General features: G+C 54.7%; 1 long non-coding RNA gene across 1 annotated transcript; it reads right to left on the bottom strand.

Moving 5' to 3' along the window:
* Positions 1–2,677: 2,677 nt before the first annotated feature.
* LOC143660401 (uncharacterized) lies at positions 2,678–11,723 on the bottom strand. The gene is made up of 3 exons (XR_013164014.1): positions 11,465–11,723; positions 10,155–10,276; positions 2,678–4,646 (listed from the first exon to the last, which is right to left on the bottom strand). It is a non-coding gene; the product is annotated as an uncharacterized LOC143660401 (long non-coding RNA).
* Positions 11,724–16,276: the final 4,553 nt, after the last annotated feature.

Genomic DNA, 16,276 nt, shown 5'->3' with positions numbered 1-16,276 from the left:
CACCAGGTGTACCCCCTGACAGCAGGATCTGGGAAGCTGAGATCCCAGTGGGAGCTGCACTCCCAGGGCGAGGGGAGTTGGGGCAGAGGGGACATCACCCCCTGGCAGGAACGCCACCGTGGGCTGGGATGGAAAGGGCTCCAGCCCTGTTGACATGTCTGTCCCAGTCACCGAGCTGGAGCCCCCCCAACCCGCCCCCCCAACCCCTCCCCAAATCAGAGAAGGCAGGAGAAGCGACCCTTGCCCTACAACTTCAAACAGCCGCATCAGAGCAGGGCCTGGCGCTCCCAGGCCTGCCCCGGCTCCCCCACCAGCCCCCACCTCGGCTTGGGAAAAACTCCTTGGAGCAGCCCCGTGTCGCGAGGCGCCCAGACGCGCTGTTTGGACAGGCTGCGTGCGGTGGGTGGTCAGCGGGCCACGGCGGGCTGACAGCAGGCCCTGCCGCAAATGAGCTGTTGACGAGCCAGGGGAAGGCTCAGTGAAATCACAACATGCGAGATAGGAAAAGGGGGCCTTTGTCACGGGGGCTGCAGGAGAAGAGGGGCTGCGCGGCCTGTCGGGAAGGAATCCAAGCAACGACAACGAGGTGACTTCACAGGAGCCTCCCTTCAAACACATGCCCCGGCCCCCCGGCCCCCCCGCCGACACACACACGGCCTTTTCAAAATTTCATAGATTTAAATCGTTTTTCTGCATCAGATACAAGAAACAGACCGGCATTTTCTCATCCCCTGTTATGTGGCAAGCTAATATTTGGCCATTTACGCTCCATCGGAGACCATTTCTGGGAGAAAACGGCCTCTTTCCATGTTGGTGGCCCCCTGCCCCGACCACCCGCACCCACCTGGCCGCCAGCGAGGGCCAAGGCCTGAGCTGGCAGTGCTGCTCCCCTCTGGGTGTAGAGCCTGGCGACGGGGCGCGGTTTCTTGGCCATCACCTCAATAAGTGCCTCCTGCAGCCTTGACCTTGGACCGGACACATGGGAACCAGTGCCCTCTCTGTGGGCGAGTGTGCCAGGCCACAGCTGGGGCTCTCCCAGTCAGTACCCCTGGATGCCGCCTTGCACCTCAAATTCTAGAATTTGGCCCCCCTACCTTCTGTTCCCTTTATTTTTAAGGAGTGAAACATGACAGTAGATTTGCTGTCCCAGGGCTCCCTCCCCAGGACCCGTCTGCCCCCCCATCTCATCCCTTCCTGCTCAGAAGTCACCACCAACGTGAGCATGACTCTTCATTCTCAGGACTGTCTTCGGTTTTGTTTTTTATCACACTTGTTTGTATCCCAAAATCATCTATGGCATCATTTTGCATTTTTAAAGTTTTTTTTTAATTGTCTTACTGACATTTCCTTCTGAAACACATTCTTTGCTCCAAAATCCGCTTTGGGAATTTGTGGATGCGGATGCGAGTATTTTCCTGAATGACCTTTGTCACCACTGCACGTTCCCGGGGATGACTCTGGTACCCACACGTCCTGCGAGGGCCATTGGGCGGTGGTGGTTTTTGACTACTATGGTGTCGCAGAAAACTGGCCTCTGCAGGCACGCCCCGGCAGAGGTAGAGCCCACCCTGTAAGAATTTCTCCAGGAAATGGACTGAATGCGTCACAGGGCTACTCGTCTCCACGTTTACTAGCTGTTACCAGATCTTCATGTGAAGACAGCACTCCGAGGTGTGTTCCCGGCACGACATGCACCCGTCCCTGCAGCTCAATATCTCTGATGAAATCGAAGGTATCACACTTTTAAATCTGGTCCGTGCGATGAGCCTGAAAAGTCATCTCGCTGCTGTTCAAATGAAATCCCTAGTTAGGGTGAGAATATGCACCTTTCGAAGATGTGTTAACATTTGGCTTAATCCCTTTTCAATTGTTTGTCTATTGCTTTGTGTACCTTTCTGTCACTTTTGTCTTTTAATACCGATTTTTTTTAAAGTTACTTTGTCAACTTGAGTAATTACAATAATGACAAACCCTCGTGCCTATGATGTAGTAAATGCTGTGAGATTTCCTCTGATAGTAGCATTCCCGCAGCTTCCAGATGAGGAAATGGGGAGAGGGCCCAGGAGGTGAGGCCCCCTGCCCACTCAGGTGGAAGGCTGGGCCAGCCGGGCGAGGGTGACTTTCCGGGGAGAACAGCTCCCTCCTCTCTGGGGCTCCCTACCCCACTATGCTAATGGTATATTTTGCATAGCCAGAAATTTGCATTCAATTTTAATGTTCTCAAATTTATCAAACTGCTTCTTGCTTTGTGATGTTTGTGTCCTGTTTAGGAAAGCCTCCTTGAGGCCAGTGTCATGCGACATTCCCTAGTTTCCCCTTAGAGGTGTTTTATTTTTTTGCATGCTGTATGGTGGGGTCACATTTCATTCTTTTTCCATGTGAATATCTGGTTATTGCAGCACCATCTGTTGGATTTTTGTTTGTCTGTTTGTTGTTTTGTTTGCTTGTTTGTTTTTCGGGAAGTTCATGGACCGGGAATCGAACCGGGGTCTCCCACATGGCAGACGAGAATTCTACCACTGAACCACCCTCGCACCTCCCACCCACCTGCCCTCCCCTTAGGGTTTTGATATTTTGCCTTCCATGTTTAGATATGCATCTCATTTCTTTTCGATAGACATTTTTATATTTTAGTCTGTTTCATTTATTTTCTTTTACTAGATATTTTATTAGTTTCTTAGGGCTGCAATAGGAAAGCACCACAAACTAGGGAGTAGGGCTAGTCTTAGGGCAACAGAAATGCAGGTTCTCGCAGCTCTGGAGGCCGCGAGGCCGCATTCAGCAGGCCAGCAGCACTGGGGCCCCTGAAGCCCCCGAAGCCCCATCTGGCTTCTGGCGGTGACGGCCACCCTCGGGGAACCAGGCAGGTAGGTGTGCAGCCCCGCTCCCTGCTGCGTCTTCACGTAACCTCCTCCCGGGATCTCAGGGCCTCTTCTTATAAAGCCAGTCGGAATGGATTAGGGGCCTACCCTAATCAGCACAACCTCATCTGAACCCAACTAATCACATCAGCAAAGACCATTTCCAAAGAAGATCACTTTCACGGGTGGCAGGGAGTTAAGACGTCAACGTGTGTTTTTTGAGGGATGCAATTATTCAAGCAACAACAGCTACACATCAGACTCTGTGGAGTCGTTAATTGATCACAGCTTCACCAGTGCAGCCGACTGAGACTCTGCCCTAGGGCTGGGTGGGAATGGCCGAACTGGCGGATCGGCCCTTAAAACGTGTTCTGGTAATCAATGCATTGCGAGCCCTCAGTCGGCCACAAAAGTTTACAAATCCAGGAAATTCTTTTAGGTCTCCTTTGGCCCTATTTCCAGACAGGTCCTACAACAGCCTTACAAGCCTGCCGGACCTCCGCCAGGGCCCGCGGGTTCAAAGGCTCCCATATTTGGCAAGGTTTAGTTCTCCAGCTTCCCCCAGGAAGCCAGGCTTTGTCGAGTGCTGCTAGGCTCCTGCCATTTCCCCTCTACTCTCTGCCTCTCCCCGTAGCTGGTGTTATAACTCCCATCTTACAGATGCTCAAATCCTGGGGTGCTGGGAGGTGAAGAGCCCTTGCCTTGGTCACCAGCTATCAGGGGGCAGACCCAGCTTTCAAATGGAAAACAGACTCAAAAACAAGTGCTCATTTTTGATCCCAGCATTTCACAAAGAGGGAGATGCCTGCCTTTAGAAGTACCCCAGAAGATTTTAAGTGGCACATGGAAAACATCTTCTTGCTTCAATAGCAACATATTTATTTTAACATGAATCAAAAATATATATAACTAGCCCATGAGCTTAGGGGAGTCAGCCGTGGGGCCTTGGCAGCCTCCTCTCCCCTTGCCCCAACTCCTCAGGTGTAAAATGGGACCAATGAAAGCATTTCTCACCTCTGGTGGCTGGAAGGTTAAAAAGCCAACATACATAAAGTGCTGATGAGAAAGTCCGCTATGGAAGTGGTGCTACTTAAGGAAGGCGTTACCATCCGCAGTAATCACAGAGTGGCGGTTAGGGTGGCCCTGAGGCAGGGCGGCGGGTGGGCCCGTGCGGACCCATTGTAAATAAGACCCTCCAAGGTGTTCCTTCAGCTTCGGTGAGGCCCCGACTCAGGTGGGCTTTCACCCAGGTATGGGAGCAGGAGTCAGGCAGGGAGGGACGCGGCGGGGAGCACGAGAAGCCGGAAGTCAGCGAGACCCGGGGAGAAAGGAGACGCCCCACCACATGGGGTGGGAAAGCCCAGGAACCCCAAGATTGCCGGCCAGACCCCAGGAGGCAGGCAGCCTTCTGGCCTCTGAAACTGTGAGCCAGTAAATTCCTGTTGTTCAGCCAACCCATGGTAGGGTATTTGTTTTAGCAGCTAGGAAACTATAACAGTTACTATTTCAAATACTTTCTATTTAAAGAAAACCAGGACAAGCATTTTGCAGATGTGGAAACCAACCATGGCCCCACGGCCCACGGCTCCGTAAGTGTGCCCTGTGTCCAGGGCCTGGCTGCACGTCAGGGTCGCCGGCAGGCTCCGAGGACGCCCCTTACCTGGCCCGCCTGAGGCTGCTTGCAACAGGGGGTCATGCGCACCAGCACTCCCCAGGGATGGTGACGTGCCCCTAGGGTGACAACTGCTGCCGCCTCTGCTCTCTTCAGGGTTGGAGAGGATCATTCTGTAGAAGAAGAATCAAAGACCAGGAACTTGCTGGAGGGCCTCTGAGACCAGGGCAAGGGTCGAGAGGACCCCACGGAGACCCGCAGGAGACCAACCCCAGGCGGTCGGCACAAGTTCGTCCAGGCCGGTGCCTCCTCTGTCACCGCTGGGGAGCGCGGCAGAAAGAAGAGGGAAAGCTGGGGACTGAGCCTGGGAGGCTATTGAGGTGGGAGAAGAATAGAAGCTCTCACCTGGCAGGAGCCCGCACCCAGCACCACCCGGCCCTGGCAAGGCATTCGCTTTCCTCACCTGTCCCTGGGGAAGCCCGGCTTGATGCTCTCGGACAGCACTGCCAGTGGGAAGGATGCCAGAGCAGGGCCCAGCTAGGGTGGGCTCCCCTTTGTGCCCTGGGAGCACTGGTTCTGGAGTCAAGTTCACACCCTCACTGCACAATCTCGTAACCTTGTGAGTCTGTTAGCCATTTACAAAACCGGGCTAATAAAGGGCCCCACCCCCATCAGGGTGGGCTGGCACGAGACAGGGCACGGCTGGCCCTGGGCACAGGCTTTCACCATCACCGTCAAGGCCCCAGAAGAAAATCTCCACCTCGACCTGCCAGCAGCTACGCAAGGCAAAGTGGAGGCGGGAGTGGGGGAGGGAGTGAGGAGGAGAAGGAGGAAGAGGAGATGGAGAGGCCTCGGGAGAAGGGGAGGAAGAGCCCTCGGAGTGAGTGGCCCTCAGCTCCCGGGTCTTCATTTGAAATCTGGGCTTTAATCACACGTGGCGGGCATGGGCTGTGACCTCCGAACCTGTTTTTAATTCACGGAGGGAGTTCCCAATCCGATGCAGCTAGGTGGGTTGTGCTTTTATTCTTTCCTCTCACTGAAATCTGGTTCCTGACCTTCAGCCAAAAGTTATGTTCCCTGGACACTTTGCTTTTACCCTTTATGAAGGGGCCCCGGCGGGTGCCGGCGGCTGTGGGTGAGTCCTGGCTGCTGCGAGGGGCCCTGGGCAGTGAATCCTGGTGGGCGTAAGGCAGCCAGTGCAGCCCATGTCACCTTCTGCTCCGAGAAGAACTGCTAGGCCAGAGAACGGGGATTGGGGGTGGGGACAGAGAGAGGGAGAGAGGGAGAGAGGGAGAGAGGAGAGCAGGATATAGAGAGAGAAAGAAAGACGGAGGGGGGGGGAGAAAAAATGAGAGCCACAGAGAGAGAAAAGAGAGACTAAGAGAGAGGGGGAGAAAGAGAGACAGAGAGGAGAGACTGAGAAAGAGAGGAGAGAGAAGACAGAGAGAGACAAGACCGAGGGAGAAAGTGGGGGAAACAGGCTTTGTGTCCTGGCAGCTCCCAACACAAAAGTAAAGGCACTGCTTTTATTCCTGTAAAATCCCATGCCAAGTTAAGCATCTCATTTGTGAACAAAATGTGCCCTGGGCCCCAATGGCAGGGGGGCCTTTCCTAGGCAACAAACCCTGCTTGGCCCTTGTGTAGCTAAGCCACCCACCCAATCAGCTCTCAGCACTATCTGTACCCCTTTAATTGACAGTACTTTTTTTTCTTATTTCAACCATTTTAGTAGAAATTTTTTCCAAAAGGAGTTGTTTGTTACTCAGAGGGTTTGAAAGCATATTTTGAATTTCTCTGGATGCCAAGGAAAGCTCCGTGAGGCTGGGTCATTCATTCCCCAAGTGCTCCTCTGTGCCCGTGCTGTCGTGGGCACTGGGGCATCGCTGCCCACAGGGAGCTGCCGTTCTCAGAGGGCAAGTGAGCAAGGCGCCCAAATCCTCGAGTGCTCTGATGGGACTAGCCTCAGGAGACCAGAAAAAGACTAGCAGATGCTAAAAGGCAGTGGGGGATTAGCCGCATTCCTGAGAGTTGGGGATGTTGGCTTCTGAACTGAATTGTCCCAGCTGGCTATTCTCTGACGGTGCAGATGCGCTGTCAGAGCTGTTTTCCCTTCTCCTGCCTGTCAGCCTTGAGTAGGGGCTTCCAAGCAACCTAAAGAGAGGCACAAAGCTCAGTCGGCCAAAGTCCTTCTAGCCTCCCCACGGATCCTCACCCATCGCCTACTTTTGCTTTGCCACAGTGCTAATAAATTTGACAATTTGGTCTCCAGTCTCAGATCACATTTAGAAACAGAAAAGTAAAAGGGCTACGAGCAGTGGAAAGACGGCACTGAAAAGTGGAAGTTGGTTCTTAACCCATTGTGATTGCTCAGAAGCTTTCCAAATTCACTTCTAAATCTTTGGCTAACTTCTGGAAGAGAAGTTTCTGGTACTCTGACTTGTCGATTTTGCTGGATTAACCCAGGACTTGCTGCTATGGTGACAGTAGCAGTGGCCACCTGAACCTCGGGCTGCCGAGGCCTCGCGCCAAGGGGACAGGGCACACTCTGACAGCACATCCTGAGGCCCTACTGTGTGCTGGGGCTAGAGCTGGCCACCCTGCAGCAACTGCAAGGGATCAACTTTGACCCTGTAGGCTCGGGGGTCCGCACCCCACACCTGGAGCAGGGCAGTGGGCACAGGGGCCGATCAGACTTCAACTCTCAGCTGCGGGACAACCTTGGACAAGACGCCTCTGCCGTCTGCCTGCCTCGGTGCTCCCATCTCCAGGGCAGGGATGAGAACAGCCCTTACCCAGCACAACTGCTGGGAGAATGGAATAATCCATTCGATCCATGTGACACACTTCAAACAGTTTCTGGGAAACACTAAGTAGTCAATAGCTGTTACCTGTCATCACTGTTATCACTGCCTTTATTACTCAGTTTGGGTGCTGCGTGAGGGAAGGGTTGGCATGGGGCGTGGGGTGCTTTCAGGTGACAGCCTGGCAGCAGGCTCGGTGTGGCCTGGGCACAGCCTGGACACTCAGGAAATGTCTGCACGATGAGTGACTGTTCATTGGGTCTCGTGCCCAGCTGCCCAGACTCACCAGAGAAGCTTTATCCACTCCTCTTCCAGGCCGGAGCCCTCAGTGAAGTCAGAACCTCTGGAGTGGGGCCCAGGGAGCAGCATTCTGCCAGGCTCCCCTGCTGACAGCCCCGTGTGTCCGAGTTGGGGCCCAGGCCAACCTAAAGCAGCAGTTCTCAGGGTGGGGTCCCCGGGCCCATGGCATCGGCAGCACCTGGGAAATGCAGGTTCTCAGGCCCTGACCCAGACCACCTGCATCAAACACTCTAGAGAATGACGAGAGGTCATCTAGAAGGAACGAGGGGCAGAGGGACACACACTTTCCTCCTTCCAGTAGAGCCAGAAGCCGATTTGTGAGACGTCAGGAGGGGCCGGCGAGAGCCTGGTGATTCCTTCCCCAGAGGCCACAGCCCCTGAGGGACAGGGACTGTGAAGCCGGGCCTGGCCTGCACCCTCCAGCGTGACGTTGGGCCAGTTTTCCCTCCAACACCTAAAGATCTCTCCCCCTCACCCTAACCCCACTCCCACCACCACCTCACCCCGACAGCCCCTCCCAGGCCCATGGCCCTGCGGACAGCTCGCTCCAGGAAGCCGAGCATATCCACAGCCATTTTTCTCCTGTCTCGGCTGTGCCGTGGGGCTGATAAAGGCAGCCCTCCACCCTACTGAGGCTCCACAGCTAATGAGATCCAGATGCGGCCTAATCAGGGCGTCTGCAGAGCCCCCCAGCGCTCAGGCCCTCCCTCCCGCCCCACTACCCCGGAGGGCAGAGGCCACGAGCAGGCCTGGGGCCCGGGAGGACCCCATCTCCCATAGCCCAGGATGTGGCCGCTGTGCAGGAAAGCCGTGGCTGCCGGGCCTTCGCCTGCCTCCTGGGGATGGCAGCATGTGCTGGGTGAGGAGGCCACACCAGCGCCTGGAGGGTCTCCTGCCTGGCTGGTGGAGAAAGGCCCGTCTCCCCTTCCCACCCCTAAGAGAGGGCCCGCACCCGCCGGCCCCTGCACTGAACCCATCTCCTACAGCCCCCAAAGGGCCTTTGCCCACAAGCTCCTGGGCCTAGCTCAGTTGTCCGGAAACCATCAGGAAGAGAGGATTTCCACTGGACTCAGGGCCCCACACCCAAACTTCTGAGGGACGTGGTCTCCTCCCCAGGACTAACCTCAGGCATGTAACCATGTTGTCAGGGCCTCCCACCCTCCACCCCGGGAAATTAGGGGTGGCTTCCCCTATCATTGCCTCCCCTAAGGGAGGAGAGAATGGCGTCCACCTGTCAGGACTCCTGTGAAGGACGCCACTCAGAGAAGTATCACACGGCCCTGTGGGTGGCTCTCATCAACCCCACCGTGCAGGAGAGGAAACTGAGGCCCAAAAAACTCAAGTCACTCACTGAGAGCCATTTGAGGAATCAGTTGTGGTTGTGGTTTGAGCTGGGCCTGCCCGATAGCAAAGTTGATATTGTTTCAATTGAGTGCCCCCCGGGGACTCCGAGCCCTTGGCTCTGTCCTCACCCACCATCCAATGTGGCCGTCTCCCAGGAGCAGGTGCCTGGATGAGCCTCCCTGGCCAGCCCTGGAGGCCAGCTGGGCTCCTCCCACTTGTGATCAGGGCCACACACCTCTGCCTCTTCAGTCCATGACCCCAAGGTGGCCACATGCACCTGCGCCCAGCTGACCAATGGGAGTGGGGAGAAGGGGGGCTAGGTCAGGCCCGAGGCCCGGATGCAGCATCTATCCCTTCTGCTCTCTTCCCATTGCAACAGCCCATGGGCCTCGCCTGCCTGCCAGAGATGCTAGGAAGCGGTGTTGAACTGGGAGCCCGAGAAGAAAGGACACAGGCTTGTTCACAGCTGGCCAGTCGCTGCCACATCTGGCAACACACATCTTCAAAGTATACCAAGTGGATTCCATGCCTGAGTATATTTACCCAGAAGAAACTAAAACATTCCTCCTAAAAGACTTCTTCCCAAAATGTTCACAACAGCCTCATCCCTAAGAACTCCAAACTGGAAACCACCCCAAGGTCCACCATGAGGCGGATGGAGGAACAAGTGGTGGGTGTGCTGGATGGTGGAGTATTACAGGGCAATAAAAATGAATGAGGTACTGATAACATGCGGAAAGGATGGATCTCAGAAACGCCACACTGAGTGAAAGAGATCAGAAACACGTGAGCACGTGCTGTGCAATTCTGCCGTTTGAAATTCTAGAACTGGCAAAACCACTCAGTGAGGACAGAAAGCAGATTGTGGCTGCCTGGGGCTGGAGGGCCAAGGAGGGAGCAGAGGGGGTGAGGCAAAGGGGCACAAGGGAACTTTCTGGGCAGGCGGGACTGTAGATCTTGCTCAGGAGGTGGTTTTACGAGTACATATATTCATCAAAGTTCATCAAAGTGCACGTTAAAAATGGCTGTAATGAAAAAAACTGGGTGTAATGTATTATAGGTTAATTATCCCTCAATAAAATTGATTTTAAAAGAACACGTGTGGGCGGTATGATGATGGCTCAGTGACAGAATTCTCGCCTGCCACGCCAGAGACCCAGGTTCGATTCTCAGAGCCTGCCCATGCCAAAAAACTAATAATAATAATATTTAAAAACAACACGTTTGTGTAGCTACCTGGCTTGGCAGAATACAGGGTCTTTGTTTTCCTCTTCACACTGCAGGAAGCTCCTTGGGGAACATTTCCATCTGCCACGGCCAACCCCAGGTCTCCCAGAAAGAGGCCTGCTCAGCAAGTCCTTCCCAGAAGAAATAAAATTGATTTTAATTCTCTAACAAAGAAACAAAAATTTTTAATTTTTTAGTTACATAGAAGTAACTAAAAGACCCCTCGAAAGTCAGCCAGAGTTGGGGCGATGTTCTAGAGCCTGTGTACCTTCCAAATAGCTCTGAAATGACACTGGGGGACCTGCCACTGTCCTGTAGGACTGCCAGTCCCTATCCCTGTCCTTTCAGCCAGTGACCCCCTTCCCCTCCTCAACGCAGGCCAAGGGCACTTCGGGTCCATTTGCTTCCACCCCCAGACCCCTCGCTGCTCCCTCCCCATCTCACACATCTTCCCTTCCAAGTGTCTGTCCCCCCCATTCTTGGATTTATTACCTCCCTTATTTTCCCCTTAATCTTGATGCCCACATTTGGCTTCCTTTTCTATTCTTATCCGTTTCCACTTATCACAAGAAATACAATACTTTCTGAGCTCTCACGACGTTCCAGACACTTTTCCCAGTGCTTGATATCCGCTTAATCTTTACAACAGACATCTAAGGTGTGACTCCCATTTACAGGAGGGGAAATTGAGGTGTGGGTGGATAAGCAACTTGCTCAAGGTCATCAGCTCAGAAGTGGCCTCGGGGACTATAGTGTGACCGGTCCAAGCCCATAGAGAGCCTTTACCCCCAGTGCCTTGATCTTCACTAAAAGCCTGTGATGGAGATTCCATTTTATCCCCATTTTACAGGGGGCTTCTAGGAATAAAGTAGCTTGCCTATGGTCACACTCCAGCAAGAAAAGGAGATGAGACTGGGACCCGCTGACTCCAAAGCCCCTGCCCATACCTCATGGGTATCCCCCCAGGCTGGTGGCTCTACGCCTGGCTCTTCTCACCCCAACCCTCCAAGCTGCTCCCCCAGCCACGGTCTCCAGGACCCATACTCAAACACCAGCTCATCTGGCCAGCAGCCTCCCCACGTGCCTCTCAGGCTTCCTCAAAGGGCAGGCCCTGGAGAGACCCGCCAGTGTCCACTCCATTGCAAACTGTCCCAGTGGGGATGGCCAGGCTCATAGCCTCTGATGGGCCCTACGCCCACCTCCCCTGGTGGACGCTCTCGCTCACCAGGCCTAAAGCCTGCCCTACATGTGCAGGGGGTACCTTCGGTTCTGTTTGCCCAACACCCCGCTGCATACCCCCTCTGCGCCCACCTTCTCACCTGACAGCACCCTTTGGCCAGAGACAATTGGACCAAGGATGGGAACCTAAGCTGATCAACTGTGCGGTGCTGCTACCCTGGCCATGATGGATCCCTTCCAGGACCAACCCTGAGCCACACTGGACCATGCAGAGCCTCCCCTGGTCTTCTCTGAATTAGAAATGAGGGCCAGGCCCAGTCCTTCTCCACCACAGACAACCGCATACACACAGCTTGGGAACAGCTGGTGGCCAATTATCCTGCTCCATGGAGAAAGCCACCTCTGCACTCCCATGAGCCTCCTCTGCACTCCCACGAGCCTCCTCTGCACTCCCACGAGCCCCCCCTACACTCTCACCAGCCGCCCTGCACTCCCATGAGCCCCCTCGGCACTCCCATGAGCCTCTTCTGCACTCCCACGAGCCTCCTCTGCACTCCCATGAGCCCCCTCTGCACTCCCATGAGCCCCCTCTGCACTCCCATGAGCCTCCTCTGCACTCCCACGAGCCACCTCTGCACTCCCATGAGCCACCTCTGCACTCCCATGAGCCTCCTCTGCACTCCCATGAGCCCCCTCTGCTCCCTCGTGAGCCCCTCACTGCACTCCCATGAGGCCCCTCTGCACTCCCATGAGCCTCCTCTGCACTCCCACGAGCCACCTCTGCACTCCCATGAGCCCCCTCTGCACTCCCATGAGCCTCCTCTGCACTCCCATGAGCCTCCTCTGCACTCCCACGAGCCTCCTCTGCACTCCCATGAGCCTCCTCTGCACTCCCACGAGCCTCCCCTGCACTCTCACCAGCCCCCCTGCACTCTCACCAGCCGCCCTGCACTCCCATGAGCCCCCTCGGCACTCCCACGAGTCCCCTCTGCACTCCCATGAGCCTCCTCTGCACTCCCATGAGCCTCCTCTGCACTCCCACGAGCCCCCCCTACACTCTCACCAGCCCCCCTGCACTCTCACCAGCCGCCCTGCACGCCCATGAGCCCCCTCGGCACTCCCACCAGCCCCCCTGCACTCTCACCAGCCGCCCTGCACGCCCATGAACCCCCTCGGCACTCCCACCAGCCCCCCTGCACTCTCACCAGCCGCCCTGCACTCCCATGAGCCCCCTCGGCACTCCCACGAGTCCCCTCTGCACTCCCATGAGCCTCCTCTGCACTCCCATGTGCCCCTCCATTGCACTCTCATGAGCCCCCTCTGTCCCCCCCCCGTGAGCCCCTCACTGCACCCCCATGAGGCCCCTCTGCACTCCCATGAGCCCCCCTGCACTCCCATAAGCCCCTCACTGCACTCCCATGAGCCTCCTCTGCACTCCCATGTGCCCCTCCACTGCACTCTCATGAGCCCCCCCTGTCCCCCCCCCCCCCGTGAGCCTCCTCTGCACTCCCATGAGACCCCTCGGCACTCCCATGAGCCCCCCTGCACTCCCATAAGCCCCTCACTGCACTCCCATAAGCCCCCCTTGCACTCCCATGAGCCTCCTCCGCATTCCCATGAGCCTCCTGGACACCCTCACAAGACAACCTCCATGTCTGAGTATGTTTGCCCCCCAAGCAGCCCTGACTAAGACAGGTGGCTGCAGAGCTCAGACCACTTCGGCTTTGCTAGGATTTCCTCCCCCACCTCAACCCCTATTCGCTGTCTTGAAGCAACAGAGAAGACGTAGCTTGGTTACACCACACCCGAGGGTGAATGCCGTTCCCGGGGGCCCTTGCGAAGGGGCCTCCCTCACTGCGCTCAAGGCCAGCCTGGATGCGTCACTCCCGGTCAGCAGTGGGGACTCTCCTAAGACAGGCACAGGCACAGGCGCAGGCGCAGGCGCAGGCACAGGCGCAGGCACAGGCACAGGCGCAGGCACAGGCACAGGCGCAGGCGCAGGCGCAGGCGCAGGCGCAGGCACAGGCACAGGCATAGGCGCAGGCACAGGCGCAGGCACAGGCGCAGGCACAGGCGCAGGCGCAGGCACAGGCGCAGGCACAGGCGCAGGCGCAGGCGCAGGCGCAGGCACAGGTGCAGGCACAGGCGCAGGCACAGGCGCAGGCACAGGCACAGGCGCAGGCGCAGGCGCAGGCGCAGGCGCAGGCACAGGCATAGGCGCAGGCACAGGTGCAGGCACAGGCGCAGGCACAGGCACAGGCGCAGGCACAGGCGCAGGCGCAGGCGCAGGCGGGGGGAACGTTTTTACCAATGGCCTCACTGCAGCGTGCAGACAGAGCTCGTTCACACGAGTCAGGAAAGCAGAAACGCTATGGGAAGAACGCTGTTTTCCGGGGGATCCTGGACCCAGAGCTGCTGGAAACTTCCGTCTCTTCCCAGGACAGAGACAGAAAGCTGGCTCAGTGTCTAAGCACAGCATAGAGTGTCCCAGGGGGTTCCCACGTAGCCACATGGGCTAGAAATACAAAGATGTCGAGCTCCTGGCACAGAGTTTCCAGAAAATTATCTCAGTCTTGTCCCCCAGGCCCGGCTGCTGGCCGAGGAGCAGTGCAGGGTCCTCGGCCGGGAGTCGGGGCCACTCGCAGCTGTCCGGGACCAGAGCCCGCCTGGAAGGATCACAGATGCAGGGGTTTGGGGCAGTGCAAGGCCGAGAGAGGCCCTCTTCAAATCCCTCCGCATTTGCTAATTCAGGGATTTGCATAATAAGTTGACGCACAGGTCACAAGAGTTGACTGTCATCAGGTATGGGATTGGGGCAAGCTCCCCAATCAGAGTGTCCTGTGAGAGGAAAATATTGCTCCAATATTAAGATTAACAATGATAATATTAATAAAATAATAATGCATCAAAATTGACTAAGCATTTACTCTGCATCAAGCACTGGAGACAACAGTGAACAAAAAATATCTGCCCAAATGGAACAATCTAGCTGTAGAAATGCAGACCCACAAGCAAAATATACAGCAGGTAAGATAGGTAGGTGCTAAGGAGGCAAAAAACAAGGCTGGAAAGAGGGGTGTCAGAAGAGGAATGACGAAAACTTCCAACCTGGTGGCCCGGGAAGGCCTCAGCGACAAGTGGCATTTGGGTAAAGCCTGGAGGAAGCAGGGAGGAGCCGGGTAGCTACCCGGGAAGAACATTCCAGGCAGAGAATAGGATGTTCTCACATCACAAGGCGCAAGCAGACGTGTGGTCTGCAAATTTGAGGACAGAGAAAGAAGTCCTGTGGCTGGCACAGGGAGAGCGATGGCGATAAATTGGGAAGCAGGGTTTGGGGTGCACCAGGCAGGGAGGGTGCCTTGCTGGGACCTAAAAGTCATAGCAAGGCAATCGGTGAATCAGGAAACACTTGGAGGTTTTTGAGTCAAGAATCAACATCTGATTTTTCATCTGAGCGTTCTGACCAACACCGGGAAGAGAATGTAGATGCAGAGCAGAAGCAGCCAGACCAGTGAGCAGACATCCCAGCGAGGGTCAGCGGGGTGGGGGTGGGGGGCAGATAAGGAGCTTAGATCACAAGGAGGTAACAAGGAGGCAGTGACGGGAGGCCTAATTTTGAAGGCTGAGCCAACAGCTCTGCAGCAACGTGAAGGTGGCATGTGAAGGAGAAAGAGGAAACGAGGAGGCGGCCAGGCTCTGACGCCTGAACAACTGGAAGATAAATCATCACTGATTCCCTCTTTGATATCCAGCTGTGGACAGAGTAGCCAAGACCTGGCCTCGCTGGAGTTTATGCTCCAAGAAGGGAGGAATTCCTTAAAAGTAAAATAAGAACAGGAATAACTCACATGTGAATTGTGACAATTGGTGTAAAAGGAAAAGTGGGAAAATGCATTCCATAAAAATGTTAGCTCCTGGTGGGCAGGGACACCTCAATATTCTTTGCTGTGTCGCCAGTGCCTAGAAGCACCTGGCAACAGCAGCAGCTGGTGTTCGAAAACTATTTGTCAAAATGAATGAAAACTGAGAGCGTTCTTACAGAGTCAGGAGGCTGCTCTGGAGGCTACTCTTACACACGCTTCAGCTAGATGTTACTATTTATCATGGTTTGCCAAACCCCTATCAAAACCATTTCTGCCAACCCTAAAGAACACTTAGTGCTTTATTTGAGATTCAGCAAAGTTTCCATGCACGATGACGACTTTCCAGAAACCTACAACCTCCAGATCAGTTCCCAGGCCAAATAAGTCCTGAAACCCAGAGGGCCCAGCCTCTCCAGAACATCAACAGTTCCATTTCCCTATCCCTCATTATCAGTGTCCCTTTCCAACATGAAAAAGTTAAAATGGGCAGAGTCCAAATAACCCTAAAGACTGGGAGAAAGATCAAAGGAGGAGGAGGAGTTACAACAGAGAAGACAGGATTTAACAAATGAGTGTGACTTCTGAATCATTATAGTGATATTTCTTTTTAGTCTTCAGTGTCTTGGGGCAGCTAGAAGGAAAAACCTAAAATTGTGGAACTGTACCCCATATGAAACCTTGAAATCTGTTCCATAACTAATTATTGCAGTGTGCTTTGAAATGTATTGCTTTTTTGGATATATATTATTTTTCAGAATAAAAAATAATTTTTAAAAATGAGCGAAAAGGAAAGGGTAGGTCACAGTTATTGAGTCCTTAGCCTGTGGCAGGCACCAAACAAAGTGCTTTTCTGTGTAAATTCTCCATAATCTTACCAACCTTTGAGGTGGACACTGGTAGAATCCACATTTTACTGAAGAGAAAATAGAGTCCCAGAGAGGTTAACCTTTACCAGAGATCATAAGCTAGTAAATGACAGAGATGGGATTTGAACCCAGGTAGTCACATGATTCTGCCTCCAGTTAACCTGCCTTCTAGCCATCTAGCCACTCAACCTTCAATCCACTCACCCACCCTTCCAGCCAGCCA

Source organism: Tamandua tetradactyla, chromosome 16, assembly GCF_023851605.1.
Source record: "Tamandua tetradactyla isolate mTamTet1 chromosome 16, mTamTet1.pri, whole genome shotgun sequence".
NCBI classification, from domain to species: Eukaryota; Metazoa; Chordata; class Mammalia; order Pilosa; family Myrmecophagidae; genus Tamandua; species Tamandua tetradactyla.
The sequence above is the reverse complement of the archived record's forward strand: the minus strand, read 5'-3'. Positions and strand labels throughout refer to the sequence as shown.